Raw genomic sequence first — 16,681 nt, 5'->3', positions numbered from 1 at the left:
TCGTAGAGGCACTTTTCATGTCAAAGCCCCACAGCCGTGACACACCTCCTAAGATGCCAAGGGGAGCTCTCCTACTCCATTGGTCCCTCTAATTTCGAGGGAATTTCCTCAGCAAAATGCAATCAAGACCCACTTTATAAAACCCCTCTGCTACTCATGCAGAATTTCAATACATATATGGGCACATGTACATTTATATGCATATATAAGATACAATTTATAAGGCCTGCAATGTATGTATATATGTATTCTCATTTTATGCTCACAGTTCTTATTTGTAATAATTACTCCCACTTAATAATAAGTAAAACTTCAAGTTCATTAGTAATTCATTAGTAAGCTATATGTAGCAATCCTGGGGAATCATTACTAACACCAAGAGGCTTCCAATCTGATTATAATACCTAGAACATCCCTCAGAAGTATGACCCTCCCTTAACAAAAGCAGGTATACACACTGCTGCTGTGGATATTATGAAGACTATGGTTATAAATATTCATGATTATGGCCTCTTTTGTTTTTACACAGTATCTTCTGGGTGTCTCTTAGTAGCATTAATAAAGTTTAGAGGAGTTGGCATCCTTGTGCCTTCGTTGAACTACCATATTTGTGTTTATCATGTGCAACATAGCTTGTGCACATGGCTTTATGGCTGCAATATGGGCATGAGCTCATCATTCTTCCCAGTATTATAACAATAAAGACTCTAACTTTAGTTACTGTCTATGCTGGTATATGGATAATGGTAAAGGTATATATCATGTTTTATGAAGAAAAGATGTTTATCTTATTGTCTTAGATAGGGTTTCTACTGCTGTGTTGAAACACCATGACCAAAAACAAATTGGGGAGGAAAAAGTTTATTCAGCTTACATTTCTACCTCACAGTTCATCATCACAGGAAGGTAGGACAGAAACTCAAGCAGAGCAGGAACCTGAAGAGAGGAGCTGATGCAGAGGCCATGGAGGGGTACTGCTTACTGGCTTGTCCTTCATGGCTTGTTCAGCCTGCTTTTTTAAAGAACCCAGAACCACCAGCCCAGAAACGGCCCCACCCACAATGGGGCTGAGCCCTCCGTCATGAACCACTAATTAAGACAATGCCTTACAGGCTTGCATACAGCCTGATCTTATAGAGACTTCTCCTTAATTGAGGTTTCCTCCTCTGAGATGACTTTAGCTGTGTCAAGTTGACACAAAGCTATCCAACACAGAGATCTCTATCTAGAAATAACCTAGCTAACAACGTTTTCATCTGTGTGGGCTCATCTGTAAGACTGTACACATATATATGCGCATGTATACATGTATACATATAAATTCTGGGTGGAACATTGCTGCCTCTCTGATATTCACACAGTGGGAACTCTAATCTCTACTGATATTAGGTGAAGGTGTAGGCAATCAGGTAATGAAAGTGAAGTCCCCCTAATGGAATTAGTTCCCTTATGAAAACAAGTGAGAAAGCTCGCCTCCTCTCTTTCTTCTCCCACCATATGTGGACACTAAGAGAACAGGCTTTTTCAAGAACCAGATCATCCTGGCATTTCAATTTCAGATTCCGGATTTCATAAGACACAAGTGCCTGTTGTTTAAGTCAACCAACCTTATTATAGCCACTTGAACTGACTAAAACTACATATGAAACACAATGTAACATACATGTGTGATATGGGTTTGTATGTGAAAATGCAGACATACACAGATCTAAAAGACTGGAAGCTGGAGATGTTAAAATTCTATTACTCTTAAATTACTTTGTAATGGATCCTAATCCTTTGATCTCTTTTGTAAAGAAATAATGGGTTTTATCTAGAAAGTATAGAGCCCTTGTCATAGCAGGCTGTTCAGGCTGTCAACAATTAGAAGCAACACTGTTCATTGTACCTAGAGAAGCATGGGGAGCTGGGTCACCATGCTTCATCAGTGACACGGTGGAACAAAGAAAGAAAAGTGGCTTGCAGACCTGATGGTCCCCAGGGTTATTAAGGAAAGGGGAGCTCCTGCCCCTGTCGGCACATGCTTCGGCCATGTTATGGTTTAGGTATGAAGGACACTCAAAGGCTCTGGTGTTGAAGAGGCACTAATGAGTGGTGAATGGATCATGACTATGTCAGCTTCATGAGTGCAGTAACCTGATGAGTTCATAGTGGGCCAGGATATGAAGAAGGGGAGCCTAAGTGGAGGAAGTAGGCCATTGGGCTTTGCCTGTGGAGAGTATATCTTGTCCCTGCTGTACCTTGTCTCATGCATGCCATAGGTGAGATCCCTGTGTCTCCATTTGCTCCTTCTATGATGTTCTGCCTCACCTTCACTCACTCATAAGCAGCAAAGCCATGAACCAAAACCTCTACAATCATGAGCCAAAATAAATCTCCCTGCTTTGAGTAGACTTCTCAGATATATAGTCACAGCAGCAAAACAAGTGATTTCAGTTTCACATGTAGTTACACTTTGAAGTTTTTAAGGAACAATTCAAATTAAAAGCAATGGAATGAACAATGCAATTCCTTGGTTCTAAATCTTTTAGAAATAGTTTATGTACAAAAGTTATGAATAAGAGTACACCTCTGGAGGTTTCTAATACCACATCTGGTTGTAGATATCGCATGCCTGGGAAGGGAAAATTATGAGTTTGAGAGAGTCCCACATGATGGAAGAGCTACAGGAGAGGTGTCACATGTTAGAGGAGATAGACACTGAGACTTGGGATAGTCTGATCATAGCATTGCTGGAGTTAGCTTGCTTTTTTTTTTTTTTCTATTCCAGATTGAGAACTTATTAATTTAGTACTGACTGATTAACAAAATTATTCACAGCAATACTCAAAGTCCTTAATCAAATTTAGTCTGCTCTTGAATATTCAAAAAGGTTTCTTCCTGAATTAATATGGTGCCTCTCATTCTTTCTTTTCTTTCTTCTTAGAATACAGAATGCTTCAGTATATACAAGTTATGTTTTTCTTCTTCATTTTGATTGTTTATCTTAGTTTGATACATGGTTTTCTAGCTTATATTTCTACAGTAATTCACAATCTTCCTTAATCTTCAATTTTGTCATCAACAAATTCAACTACTTGTCACTCTATCCATCTTCCAGGTTGTTAATAAATACAGCAGACAATAGGAGCCCCAGTATTGATTATCCCAAGGGAGCTTTCCTATTAATCACTTCAATCTGAAAGTTGACCATTTATCCCATTTCTTTGTGTTCTCCTGACTAACTTGTGTATGAATTTTAAATATCCTTACCACAGTGCTTTATTTAAAAAAAAAAGTTCGTTTTAACATTTCTTCTGACCTAGGGTTGATTACCATCTTGGTGACCAAAGTTATACCTGTGTAGGATGAGGATTTGACCTTGATGACCTTACTCTATCTAACATTCTAGAATCTATTTCTGTCTCAGTTAAAGTAGGTGTCTGGGCCCACCAAAGAGGAGAGTGATTAGTGTCTTCATTAACTTAGGTCCTATTAACACACTTAGTGTATCACTCTAATCATAGGTAGATTCTATCTGTTCTCTACTCTCTAAAGTGACTGGTAGTAAGTGATAGCATAGTTGATTTGATGTCTATCACACATTCTGGGGGTTAAGCCTCAGTCCATTTTCACAGATGCACACAGAGAAAACAAACAAGCTGAAGGTCCTAAGCCAACTGCTCAAAGATATGTGTGAACAATTGAGATGCAAAGCATGGGATTAAGGCAATTGTTGCTACTAGCTTTGGTAAGTCCAAGTGTGAATTGTCTATGTAATGCTATGCTTTTTTATAGAAGTGCTTATGAAAATGATTTAGTTAGTCCCTCTGTAGAATGCCAAGCTTCCTTATAGTAGTAGCACAGATCTTCAGAGTGAACAAAAGCACACATCAATAGAATGTGAAGCTGGCTTTCCCATGCTATATCCACAGGCAACATACACTTGTTCCTGCATGAAATCATGTTGTTGCCAAGATGCATGATATGGTTTATGATAAGGTGATGCTATGACTTCTATTTGCAAAGGTCCTCTGCTTGCTTAGCTCTATGACTATAGGAAGTACACATCTGAACTTCTGTCACTCTGGCCAAGAAACAAGGTGTCTTTTAGTTTCTGTAGATGTCACAGAGATTGCCAGAATCAATGTCATTTTTATTGCATTGAACAGTGGCAGGTTCCTATGTGTGTTTGCAGTTCTGGGATGCTTATAATCTGAAGATTGTTCTAGCCACTAACAATAGCAATTTTTGGTACTTTTAGTAAGTACCATAAATATATCTGTCTATTCCAATCTGCTCCAGATTATAGGGGACTAGATGGCAGATGCCCCATAGTTACATGGTTATAAAGTCAATAGTGGGTTTTATTAACTTGATATGGATAATCATAATCACTAAATATTGGGGTTTATGGGCTAGGCTTCTGGATATGACTTCAGTATTATTAATAACAGCTTTACAAACAAAGCAGTGGTATTTTCATTATTTGCACTTGAGTCTAATGAGGAATGGGGAGGTTTGTTAATGTATGAAATGTCTGAACAATAGCTCTTGGTGGGGTGGGGGGTCACTGTTTTTAAGTCATTCTAGGTAGAACAGCCACTAACCAACCTTGAACTTTTAGAAAAATGAGAATTGATGAGCTACAAGTAGCAGCATTGTTATCTTTTCTTTCTGAATGCATGGTTAGAAAAAGTTGGAAGCTGTGAGTTTCTACTGTCTTGCATCATGGAGCCAACACTTCCCAGTGCTGTGGCAGAGACAGTCACATCAGGCACGCTGGAGAAACCTGGCTTTGAGACTAGCCAAATCTGGGCTTTGAAGATGAGTTTATCCATTGTGTGACCCCAACCAAGGATTTAACCTTCTGAAATCTCAATTCACTTATCTGTGGAAACTGGAAACAGTGCCAGCAACTCTGTGATGCTATTCTGACAAAGAAAGGAGATAATGTAAGTCAAGCCCCAAGATGAAAATAACAATTACTCTCCATTATTGTCAATCTGAGCTACAGTGATTATTTCCATTTGCCTTATGGATTCTTTTGTTCTGAGATAGCAATACAAAGAATGTGCTCAAGTGTCTGGTCATGCTAAAATAGACATGAAATAGACAGTTGCTGACTGTTGTGCTCTCTATGGTGTGGGAGCATCACCCAGCAGAAGATGGCAAGATCATCTGTCTCTGGCATCTCCTACCCTCCAGCTTCATGTAGACTGCTTTGCCTAAAGATAGCTGAAGAATTTCATCCCAGACACTTAGAGACCCAGGCTCTCCAATCCACAGGTTATCTATGCAAAAACTACAGGGTCCACAATCTTCTCAAAGGAAGATCTGATACATGGTGGCAAGGGACTCTGGGGACCTGAATAGAATGTCCATAGCAAGTTGACTTTAGGTTTATGGTAGGCTACTGATTCCACTAGGTCACAAATTACTCCTGTTGCCTCGAGGGGATGGTATTTATTGCTTAAATTGTATAACCCCAAAAAGGTACTTGAGGAATGGCAGAAAGATCACTCTTAAGTGTTCCTGTGGTCTTTCTATGCTGTCTGTGTGGCCTGGGGTAAGAAACTATGTCTCACTTTCTTCTACAAAATGGGCAGGGCTGGACTGTGTCACTGTGTCATGAAGAGAAAATATGCATAGAAGTATGAAATCACTCAAATCACTGAGCTCATGCATACCTTGAATTTCTCACACTCACTTGATTCACTGCCCTTTTAAATTAGTCACTTATTGCTGTAGTAGTTCCCCCAGCTATTTTTATAGGGTAATCAACAGAGCCAAAAGAATCTCAAGTTTTGCTCAGGGCAGGGGTGAGGGGTGGGGAGGGAGTGCCTATGTTTGCTCCTGCGAGACCACGGACAACCCCCACCCCATGAACCCAGACTTGCACATTCAATCACCTGGCATGTTCCCCCCAGCTCCTCCCAGAGCATTCTGTTCTTTTGTGCTATTAATGGAGGCAGTTGCCCACACACTGTCTCTGTGGATCTCACTGGAAGCCTGTGCTTTCACCATCCCCTGACCTTTCATAAATAGCAATGTATCTGGACATTATCACCAGACCCCAACAGTCCCTTGGACTGCCATCTTTCCCAGCTGGCCTCTCTCACAGTGCACACATTGGGGAAACCCACAGGTGAGCTGCATATGAGGCTTTAGATAGCAGCAATGTAGCAGACTTGTTGCTCACCCTCCCTGGCTACACCCCTACTCAACTTTATTTCCTTCGTGTACTACAAATTTTCATTTCATTAAAAAAAAAAATGTACTTTTTGGAGAAGTTTTAGGTGCACAGTAAAACTGAGCAGCAAGTACAGCGTTCCTATGTCTACCGCTATGCTGACACCTTTTGTGAGGCTATGTTAATAAAGCTTCCCTGCATTTTCCTATATGAACTGCTACTTCTCAATTGAACAGCCTGAGCACAACACAATACAGAATCCGTGACAATAGTGGCTGCACTGTACATTGCTATTCTAATCATATATTTTATTGGACGCTGCATACCTCTCAAAGTCAGCATTTCATTTGCCTCCTTTGCCTCCTAGAAAAGCCTGCCGCTGTGATGATGGGCGGAAGTAAAGCTAATGGGCTTTTCCAAATTCCTTCTGAGATTCAAAGCAAGAAAGAAGGTGTGAAAGAGAGAATGAGAGAGAAATCACACAGTCATTTCCAGCCATTTGTGTTAAAACACAAAGAAAACAAGGCACATTCAAAACTGCTATGCTGGGTAGCCTCCATTAATATTTATTTTGGCATTAATATTGATAAGCAAGTACTTTGTAGCTGGGCTTTGTTGCCTCCCCCAATGTCCTTACACTCCCCGTTATTCAAGCTGGTGGCCATTAGCCTGCGTCTTTTTCTGCATCCAGAGCCTCAGAGGGGGTTGGCAGGCCTCCAGCTCACTTATGCTTAAATGGACACTCGAGCGCCGATGGACACACAGCTAAATAGAGGCCAATAATTCAATACAGTACGACTGTACTGAGGCTGCTAGTAAATCCATCAAGCAGTAAATATCATCTGAAGCCAATGCAAGCTTTTATCTTTCCAATTTTTTTTTTTTTTTTTTTTTTTTTTGAATGTCTGAGAGAGGCCCAAGCATTCGGTGAATCATGTAATTTATTCTGCAGTGTCGGAGCCTGGGCTGTCTCAGACATCATATTGACTTTTTTTTTTTTTTTTTTCATCTGTCAGGGGCAGTCAGCAGCTCAGCTATTGTAGGACAGCATCACATTACATCTATTTATTTATTTATTTATTTATTTCCTCTGCTTCTTTGTAGCATGATTGGGCAAGAACGCATTATCTCAGATCAACGGGTACCAAGAAAAGCGTCTGAACATCATTCCGACAGCATGTTAAACATTTGTCCTCTTCAGTTTGTTAAATCAGCAAATGCATTCCCAGCAAATGCTTGTAATTGTCCCGAAAGGGCTCCCCACTGTAGGTTTTTACCAAGCTGAAAAATGGCCTGTTATTTTCTTCAGCTCCTTAGGTCAGTAGTGATGCCAATATATTGTAAATAATGCTGGAAAGCTGGCGTGTTGACTTGATGGCTCTGTGAGCACATCTATCTGCACCCAGCCACACACCTAGCAGTGTCTTTGAATATTGCATGTGCAGTTTGTGCACATGGTAAGTGTTGTGTAGATTCTTATAAAATGACATTCTGTAGATTAATTTTGCAAAGTCACTAACTGCTTTGTGCCTTACAATAATTTGCTTTACAATAACTTGCTTCATAATGAGTCAAAATTGAGATGACTGATAACAAAACTGTTCTGATTGGATTGCCTTTTTGAAAACTTAAAAGGTATACAAACTCTAAGTTTAAGTGCTATCTATGACTCTGTTGTTCTTTTTTCTGTGTGGGTTTTCACAAAAGAAGAATTTCCCCCAAAGTCCTTTACGATGGGACTTGAGGCTGCCAAGGTCAGACACATACATTGTGTTTAGATAACACCCTCTGAGACATTCCCCAAAGCCACCAGCCCTTCCTAAGAAGCAATTCATGTTCCTGATATTCATGACTCTGAGTTTACAAAATCAGAACTCGATTAGCATCCACTCTGAAAGCATACATGACAGTGTGTATTTCAGAAGTAAGTTTTCATCCTTAAGCAAATATCCAGCAGAGAGGCATCTGTGCATAGTGTGTGAAAGGGGCTGTGACCTAGAGTCATCCCTGTCATTTGCCTCATTTATTAAAACTGTGGTTAAACATAAGCAACGCCTTTCATTATATGGCTTTAAGTAAAGCTGTTCACGGTTCAATAGGAAACAAAATCAACATTGTCCCAGGAACCTTCCAAGTGTTTGCAGCAGTTTTTAAATTAACAAGGCCATGTTCAGTTGGAAGAAGTGGCTGTTTTGTAAAAGATTACTTTTGGGTTGTATGACATGAAAAGCATCTTCCTGTAGATGGATTGATGACACCTTTCATTCTTCATTGTCAGAGACATCTCTGAACACATGGAATGGATTTCCCTAGCTTTGGTCTGACCAGAAGAATCTGGGTAAAAATGCTTTTCTACTGGGATTGGATGAAAATGCTGTTGGTTCATTTTTCCCTTCCAGGCTGTAGAGAGCATCGATGTGTATGTTCAGTTTCCTTTCATTAACCCCACTTAGAACGTTCTGCACAGTACACATTGCTTTTTGAATTCCAAAGAGCAGCCACACTCTCTTTCTAAAGAAACACATTAAAAGGCAGCTCACTGAGTCATTTTCTAACACCTGAGAGCAATTAATGTAGGCAGAGACAGGAAACATCATCAATTATTTAAAAATAAAATGAATATGTAATGTTGACCTTCTCCAGCTGCTGTCAGTGTCATACTTCCACCTGAATAAAGTCATATTACACCCCCACATTGCACTCTGTGGAGAGGCAGGTACTGACTGGGCACACATAGAATGATTCAGCTCAGCCCTGAATTGGAGGTACAGAAGATGCTGGGACCCAATGAAAGGAGGCAGACCCTGATGCCAGGAGCACATCTCCACCGGAGACCAGCATCTTAAGTATGAACCCTGCCTCTGTCCCTCACCCTAACCTTTCCCAAATATTTTCAGTTATTTCCAATACTTATTTTATATTCTTTCAATGTTAAAGAAAAGGGCTGACATCCTGGTCATTACATTCCTGAATGTTTATGTGTATTTTTTTTAGACACCATATTATATCTATTTATTTATTGGTTTAGCTTCATTTCTTCTTATTTAGTGTTAATTATCCTTCTCAATCCTAAAGGCAGGGGCAGAATGGTGAATGTAGGCCATGCGTGTATGGAAACGCCCAGAGAGATGTGTTGAGATAGTTATAATTGCCAGTTGCTCAAATTAAATGAGTCATCTGCCTTGTGACTAGAAGGCCTTTCTGCAAGCACAAAAGCTCAGGCATTCTCTAAGGGGACTGGAGGATGTTTACACTGGAATACAACTGCTGTGGAGTGCACATGTCATGAACCTGAACTGAGGCATCAAGGGCCAAGGGTGTTAGAGAAAAACCCATTAGACACAAAGTACAAAAGTCCTTTGTGAGTATTCAAGCCAAGCAAAGCTGAAATGGTGGCATCTATTTCCTCCCTGACTTGAGATAGTGATCCTAAGAAAATTCATAAAGTACCTCAAGCAGGATGATGCAGGCCTCTGGCCAGGTCATTCTTTCGGTGTCCTCCCATGATAATCCAAAGGCTTGGCCAACCAATAATCTCCACAAGTCTCCAGGCTTTAAAAAAGGCAAAGATATCATTAGATTGTACAACCAGAGATATCAGAGAGATAGCCTCAGCCTGTGATTCAGATGCTTCCTGGCTCTACCATAAAGCTAATAAATACCACCTCTCCCTTTTAGGAAATTGTATATTCAAATTAGCATGCAGTTTAATCACAAGTTTCATTTCAGACACTTACCAAAAAAAAAAAAAAAAAAAAAGACAATGGGTTGATTGGTTAATTACAGAAAAAAAAAAAAAAAAAAAAAAAAAAAAAACCAATACGTTCTTTGTATCTACTTTTTTTCTTCCTGAGATAGTGCCTTACTATGAGGCCCAGAATGCCTTCTATTTTATAATTTCCCTGCCTCCATCTCCCCAGTACTTGGATTATAGGCATGTGCCAACAAGTCCAGCCCCTTTGTTCCTTTAACACAGCATTATATACCATAATCTTTAGCATAGCAAGCAGTTAGCTTTAGAGGAAAAGCCAATGAGAAGAATGTTTTCATTACTGCACCATGACTACCATCCCACACAAAGGAAGGATGTTAGGTTTAAGAAACCCATGCCAAGAAGCAGAGCAAAGAGAGGGTAAACACAATTCACAGACAGCACAGAACTGTCTTCTCATCCAGAATTCCAGATTAATTAGCCATCTGTGTACCCAGGAAGACAGGGATGCCACCAGGGCTGTGTGACTCACCACTGTCATGGGAAGAAGGACAGCTGGAGAGCAAGCAGTGGACTCCTGAACATTACAAATTAATTATTTCAGTGATAAATAGATGGCAGTGCCTGTATTTGGATATGAATGGTTAAAAAGAAAAAGAAAACTCTAGGTTATTTTGGTTGGATAATAGAGAACAAATGTCATATGATATAAACATATTAGAAGTAAAGTATAATAAAAATCATGATTCTGGGAAATTGGGACATTTTATTCTGGCTAAACAAACTGAGAAACTCTACAGCTATCCAAGAGCCAGAGGTTAATGTAAAATTCTCTCCTGGGTTGTGTCCATTTCTCAGAGCTGCAGAGCACCCCCCCCCCCAACATACCAACTTATATGTAGAAAGAAAGACTGGCATTTTCGAGGTCACAGGATTTCAACCAGAATTTTAAGAGCCTGTTTAACAAGGATTTGGCTTTGAAATTTCTGTCCTCATAGAAATCCCTGAAGAAATCATTACTAAGTAAATGTAGTCCCTGAGACTCTGCCTGTGAGTCAATTTAGAGCAACTGAACAAAAGGATTATGGGAATCATTACTTATGCTCAGTCTGCTAGCATGGGGAAGGCAAATGGATCAAAACACACAAGGAACGGTGATCAGAGGAACAACACCAGGGTGTGATGGAGGTGTTTTTCTTTGCCACATTAGGGAAGGCTTTCCACAATGAGAAGATCTTGCTGAAAATCTCTTGTCGTCCAGAATGGAGGCTTACTTTGGTCTAATATCAGAGGAATTAAACCTGAGTGGTTGGGATGAGGAACCAGAGATGGAGAGATGGCTCAGTGGTCAAGAGAGCTTGCTGCGCTTGCAGAAAATCTGACTTCATTTCCCAGAACTCATATTGGTAAAAGGGCTCACAACTACAGGAACAAATGTTCTCTTCCAACCTCCAGAGGTACCAAGACACACATGATATACACACAGAGAGACATAAAGACACACATATACACCAAATTAAAAATAGATTTAGTTTCAGGAATATTAGGGACCACGGGCTTGAGAGATGACTTCTTGGTTAAAAAAACAATACAGAGGACCCTTGTTGACATCCTAGCACCCACATGGTAGCTCGCAACTATTTGTAACTCCTCCAGTTTCATGGGGATTGAATACCCTCTGGCCTCTGAGGATACCAGGTATACTTGGTACATATAATCATGCAAGCAAACATTCATACCATAAAATATAAAATAAATAAACCTTACATGGGAGGGCTAGAGAGATGGCTCAGTAGCTGAGAGCACTTGTTGCTCTTGCAGAATACCTGGATTCAGTTCCCAGTACTAACATGGGGGCTCACAACCATTTACAAAACAGGCAAAACACTCATAAACATAAAAATACAAGGAGTAAATCTAAAACAAAAAAAAAAAAGTAGGAAAGGGGTGTATTAGGGACCAAAGCCAGAATCACTTGCTTGGCTAGCCTGAAGGGCTCAGCACATCAAAGAAACAGTGACACATTTCTCCCTTGGTTGTGGTGATGCTCTTGACTGGTGATTCGGCACAGCAGTTTATACAGTTCAGAGCCCTGTGTGCCAGTTTCATCATTGTTTTTGCATCTCATTTGTACATTTGTGCTTTGTTTTTTGGGGAAAAAAATCATACATTTGGAAATATGTCCAGACTGCTCAATCACAGTTCTATCTAAGAATTCACAGCCCTCAAACTATTTCAATTTGAAAAGTCACCAAGGTTCACATCTCTTAAAAGAATAGTTTTGGGGGAAATACGAAAATATGTAAAGATCCCACAAGATCTGTTCCAAAGTTACACAGCCTTCCTCATGTCTCCATTTTCCTCCAGTTACTTGGGAGCTGTGATCTTCTGAGACTACTGACAACTTTCCCACCAAATTTCTATTATATAGGCTAGACCATTTCCATACATCCCTGCAAATAGGAGGATAAATCACACATTTCAGAATCTGGGTATGAAATGTAAAGCTATATATCTCAAAACCACAGCCAGCCACATTTTTAGTAGATGAAAGATTACTGTAGATTTTTTTTTGTACTTATAGTATACAAAAGTGTAGGTATTCTAGTTTTTAACTTCCTATTGGGTTGATTATGGTTGGCTCATTTTTCTAGATGTAATCTGGATTTTGCAAATAATTGATGGTATCTTTATAAAATCCCATGTGAGAGACCTCCTCTGTACACATGGAACTCTGAGAAGACCATGTGTGGGCAGATGATGATGTAGAAGCAGGAAGCAGCACATCTTAGTAGAATAAAGAGGAAGTCATGGGCCTAGAGGCCCTCAGGAGAGAGACAGGTGACAAGCCTTACACCAAGGCAAAGCTCAAGTTTGTTATGTCCACCTAAGAGTCTGCATTCCCACATCCAGGGCACAAGAAGTATGGAATGATTCCAACTATATGTGGGAGGAACATACATGCATTCATAGGGCCTGGCCATGAACTGAGCAGGGCAGACTGGGGGGATAGAGAAGTTCTCAGAGTCTGGTTTAATCAAAGAGATGTGTGGAGTTGTCAGTCACTGTGAAAGAGACCTGAAGGCAAGCTTTGAAGAAAAGTTCTTGGCTTTGGCTTTGGATGTGGTGGATATCATTGGGGCATCTAGGTGGAGATGCTGGGCCTCCAGTTGGGAAGCAATGAGGAACATTAATGTCATAACGTGCAGCTATAGCCCAAGAAAAATCAGGAATACAGCAGAGTACAGCATAGGCCTGGCTTTGGCTTAGGATTAGCTAGGCTTCTTGGTAGCAAGACACAAAGCTCATAAGATATGATTATCGTCAGAGAAAGGGGACTTCTGAGATGTTATACAGATTCCCGAAGAATAGAAGAGGAGAGGTAACTTTCCTGTCTGCAGGAGCTGAGTAGCTGTGAGGCACCAGGAAGTACAAATCACCCAAACTATCACTTCAGCAAGAGACTTCTAGCAAGAGACAAAAACCATAAACTGTGACAAATGGTGTGGGTGCATTCAAAAGCCTGTCAGTCCTCCTCTCCTGAAGCTCCTCTGAGGCCAGCCCACATGTGGGTCACTGTCCTCTTCCCAGACCATGTGTTTCATTAGACTCTTCTCATGGATCTGTCTTGCTTACCTTAATGCTTTTTTCAGAGTCTTGATTTTGCTGAGAGAAGTTTGAAGAAACTGAGGTGAGTCTTTTAACTAGTGAAGGCCCCTTTATTTCCTTGCAGAATGGAGCCATTCAAAATCTTGTTATAAACTTTAAATCTACCCTTCTTTTTTAAGAGGGGGGGGGAGAGACTGCATGTGAGGTATATAAAACCTGTGACTTGGCTGTGAATGAAATTGTCTGAAAAACCACTGTGGGAAGGTTTCACCTAAAGTTTACTGCTAACAGCTTTTAACCCTGGTCATTCAAATGACTAGGTCATTGCCTGGGTAAGGCTCAATTTTATCACATTCTTACAGCTGTTTATGTCATGTGCTATACACTAAAGCCTTCTTTATATATTTTAAAGATTATCCACATATGGTGGCATAATTTAGCACTTGGGAGGCTGAGACAAGAGAATTTCAAGTTTGAGGCCAGCCTGAGTTCAAGCACAACTGACTGCATAGAGAGTCCTTGTTTTGCAGAAATGGAAGGAGTCAATGCCTCAGTATGTAGGGTTCTCTGTGCAAACACAATGACCAGAGTTCAGATCCTCGGCACCCATGTAAAGCCTGGGTGTTGCTGCTCATACCTGTGAGATCAGCACTTAGAGGGAGAGTCTGACAAATCCTAGGGGCTGACTGACAGCCAGTCTAGCCAAGCAGTAAGCTCTTCAATATTTGAAAAAATCTACCTACCCTCTTTTCTTAAAAAATTAAATATTAAAAATGTATTTTACATGCCAATCACAGTTCTCCTTTCTCCTCTCCTCCCATTCCCTCCTCCCTTCAACCCCCCACCCCATTCCTCCTCTATCTCCAGAAAGGGTAAGACCTCCCATGGGAGTCAACAAAGCATGTACCTGCCCTCTTTTATTCTCATGTTTATTCATGTTTACCCTCAAAAACTTTGTGCAGCTGTGTTAGCCTCTTATGGCCCTAACATGTCCATGTGATTACTGCTTGGTGTTTAATTTCAGCCCTAGAAAACCAACTGTGGGGGCTTGGCTGATGATGGCTCAGTTGGTAAAATGCTTGGCATACCATTGTGACAACCTGAGTTTGAATCCTAGAGTCTATGTGAAAAGTGCAGGGTGCATTAGCAATCTATCACTGGGGAGGTGGAAGTTCATTGTTGGGGCTCACAAAACAACTAATCTAACTGAATCAATGAACCCCAGCTTCAGTGAGAGACTGTCCAAAGAATAAGATGGAGAGCAAGTCAGAAAGACACCTGATGTGAGAAATGGTGATTTTAGGATTTCAGTATTTCGGGGTTGTGAATAGAGCCATAATTTTTTGCTTCAACTGTGTGAGAAAACCTAGAATTATCTTTATTTCCAGTACATTCTTTCCATATTGCCTTAACTTTGAAAAAAAAAATGAACTTTTGGCATTTGATTCAAAAACATTAAGCAACATTTCAATGGGAGAGAGAGAGACTTAGCCCAGGTCTTTCACTCTTTAAATTCTGAAGTTTCTGGAACCCTTGACCTTGGGAATTGTCTTAGTTAGGATTGATTTTGCTCTGAAAAAAACAGCATGACTATGGCAACTCTTACAAAGGACAAAAAAAAAAAAAAAAAACCAAACTTCTTTAATGGGGCTGGATTGTAATTTCAGAGGTTTAGTCCATTATTGTTATGGCAAGATGTTTAGTGGTATGCAAGCAGACATGGTATTGGAGAGGCAGCTGAGAGTTCTACACCTGGATCAGCAGGCAGCAGGAAGAGACTGTCACACTAGGTCTGGCTTGAGGATTTTAGATCTCAAAGCCCATCCCCAATGACACACTTCCTCCAACAAGGCCACAATTACTCCAACAAGGTCATACCTCCTAATAATGCCATTCCTATGACCAAGCATTCAAACATGTGAGTCTATGGGGCCCATTCCTATTTAAACCACCATAGAAATCCTATGACCAAACACGTTATCCTGAGCTCCAGGCAATTCCCAAATCATATCCCTTAGGGGAGATTCTATGCCATCAATATATCACCGAATGTGCTTGCTAGTTTTATGTCAACTAGACAAAACCTACACTCTTATGCTGGTGGCTGAACTTGGTAGTTTAAGAATCACCTAGGTAGTATTGATTTTGAAGGCATGAAGGAGTCAAGGAAAGACGCTGAGGCTTGGCACCATGAAAAGAGACCAGGGGAAGCTATGGGTGAAAGTGCAGCCAGCTACAGAAAGAAACTCTGGTATTTTGGAGATGCTGCTACCATGGGACAACTATCAAGAGCAGTAGCAGCAGTGAAATAGAGCCAGTTGGAGCCTAAGAGATAAGCTGTGTGTTCTGCAGATGACCATAGCAGTGACCCCAGCTCTTTGGAGGAACCCATAAGATAGTAAGTGGATCCTAGACATTGGACACTGAGTTATTCACAGTTAGATTTTAGTTTTGCTTTGTTCAGATTGTGACTGTGCTCCAGTTCTTCTCACTTGAAATAAGAAAGCATTTAACTTCTTCTTTTTCTTCTTCTTCTCCTTCTTCTTCTTCTTCTTATTATTATTTACTTTATAGGCACCCACAGTAGAGACATTGAGTTTTAAAGACTTTGGAATTTTTAAAAAAGACTGGATATTCTAAAAAGATTGAATTTTATTTTTAACTTTTGAACTTCTGAAGACCATGAGACATTTTAAGTTTGTAAAATATAAATAATATTAATGTCTGATCTTGGGGATGAACAAGAAAGGAAAGGTTATTGCTTAACAGTGAGGTATTTGTGTGTCAAGTTAGCAAGGGGTCCATTGTGTTGGCTAGTTTTACTTAACACAAACTAGAATTACCTGAAATTGAGAAAATATATCCTTTATATTCTACAGTCAAACATTTAGGGCATATCCTTAACTAGTGATTGAAGGGGGAAGGTCCATTCTATTGTGGGTGGAGCCACTCTTGGGCTGGTGATGGGTTCTATAAGAAAGCAGACTTAGCAAGGCATGAGGAGCAAATCAGTAAGCAGCTCCTCTCAATAGACTTTGCATCAATTCTTGCCTTCAGTTTCCTGTGCTGTTTGAGTTCCTGTCTTAACTTCTTCCTTCAGTGATAGGCTATGGAGTTGAATTTTGTACAGGGTGATAAATATGGATCTATTTGCATGCTTCTACATGAAACAATCAAATTTGACCATT

This window comes from Phodopus roborovskii, unplaced genomic scaffold (assembly GCF_943737965.1).
Source record: "Phodopus roborovskii unplaced genomic scaffold, PHOROB, whole genome shotgun sequence".
NCBI classification, from domain to species: domain Eukaryota; kingdom Metazoa; phylum Chordata; class Mammalia; order Rodentia; family Cricetidae; genus Phodopus; species Phodopus roborovskii.
This window is presented reverse-complemented; position numbering follows the sequence as displayed.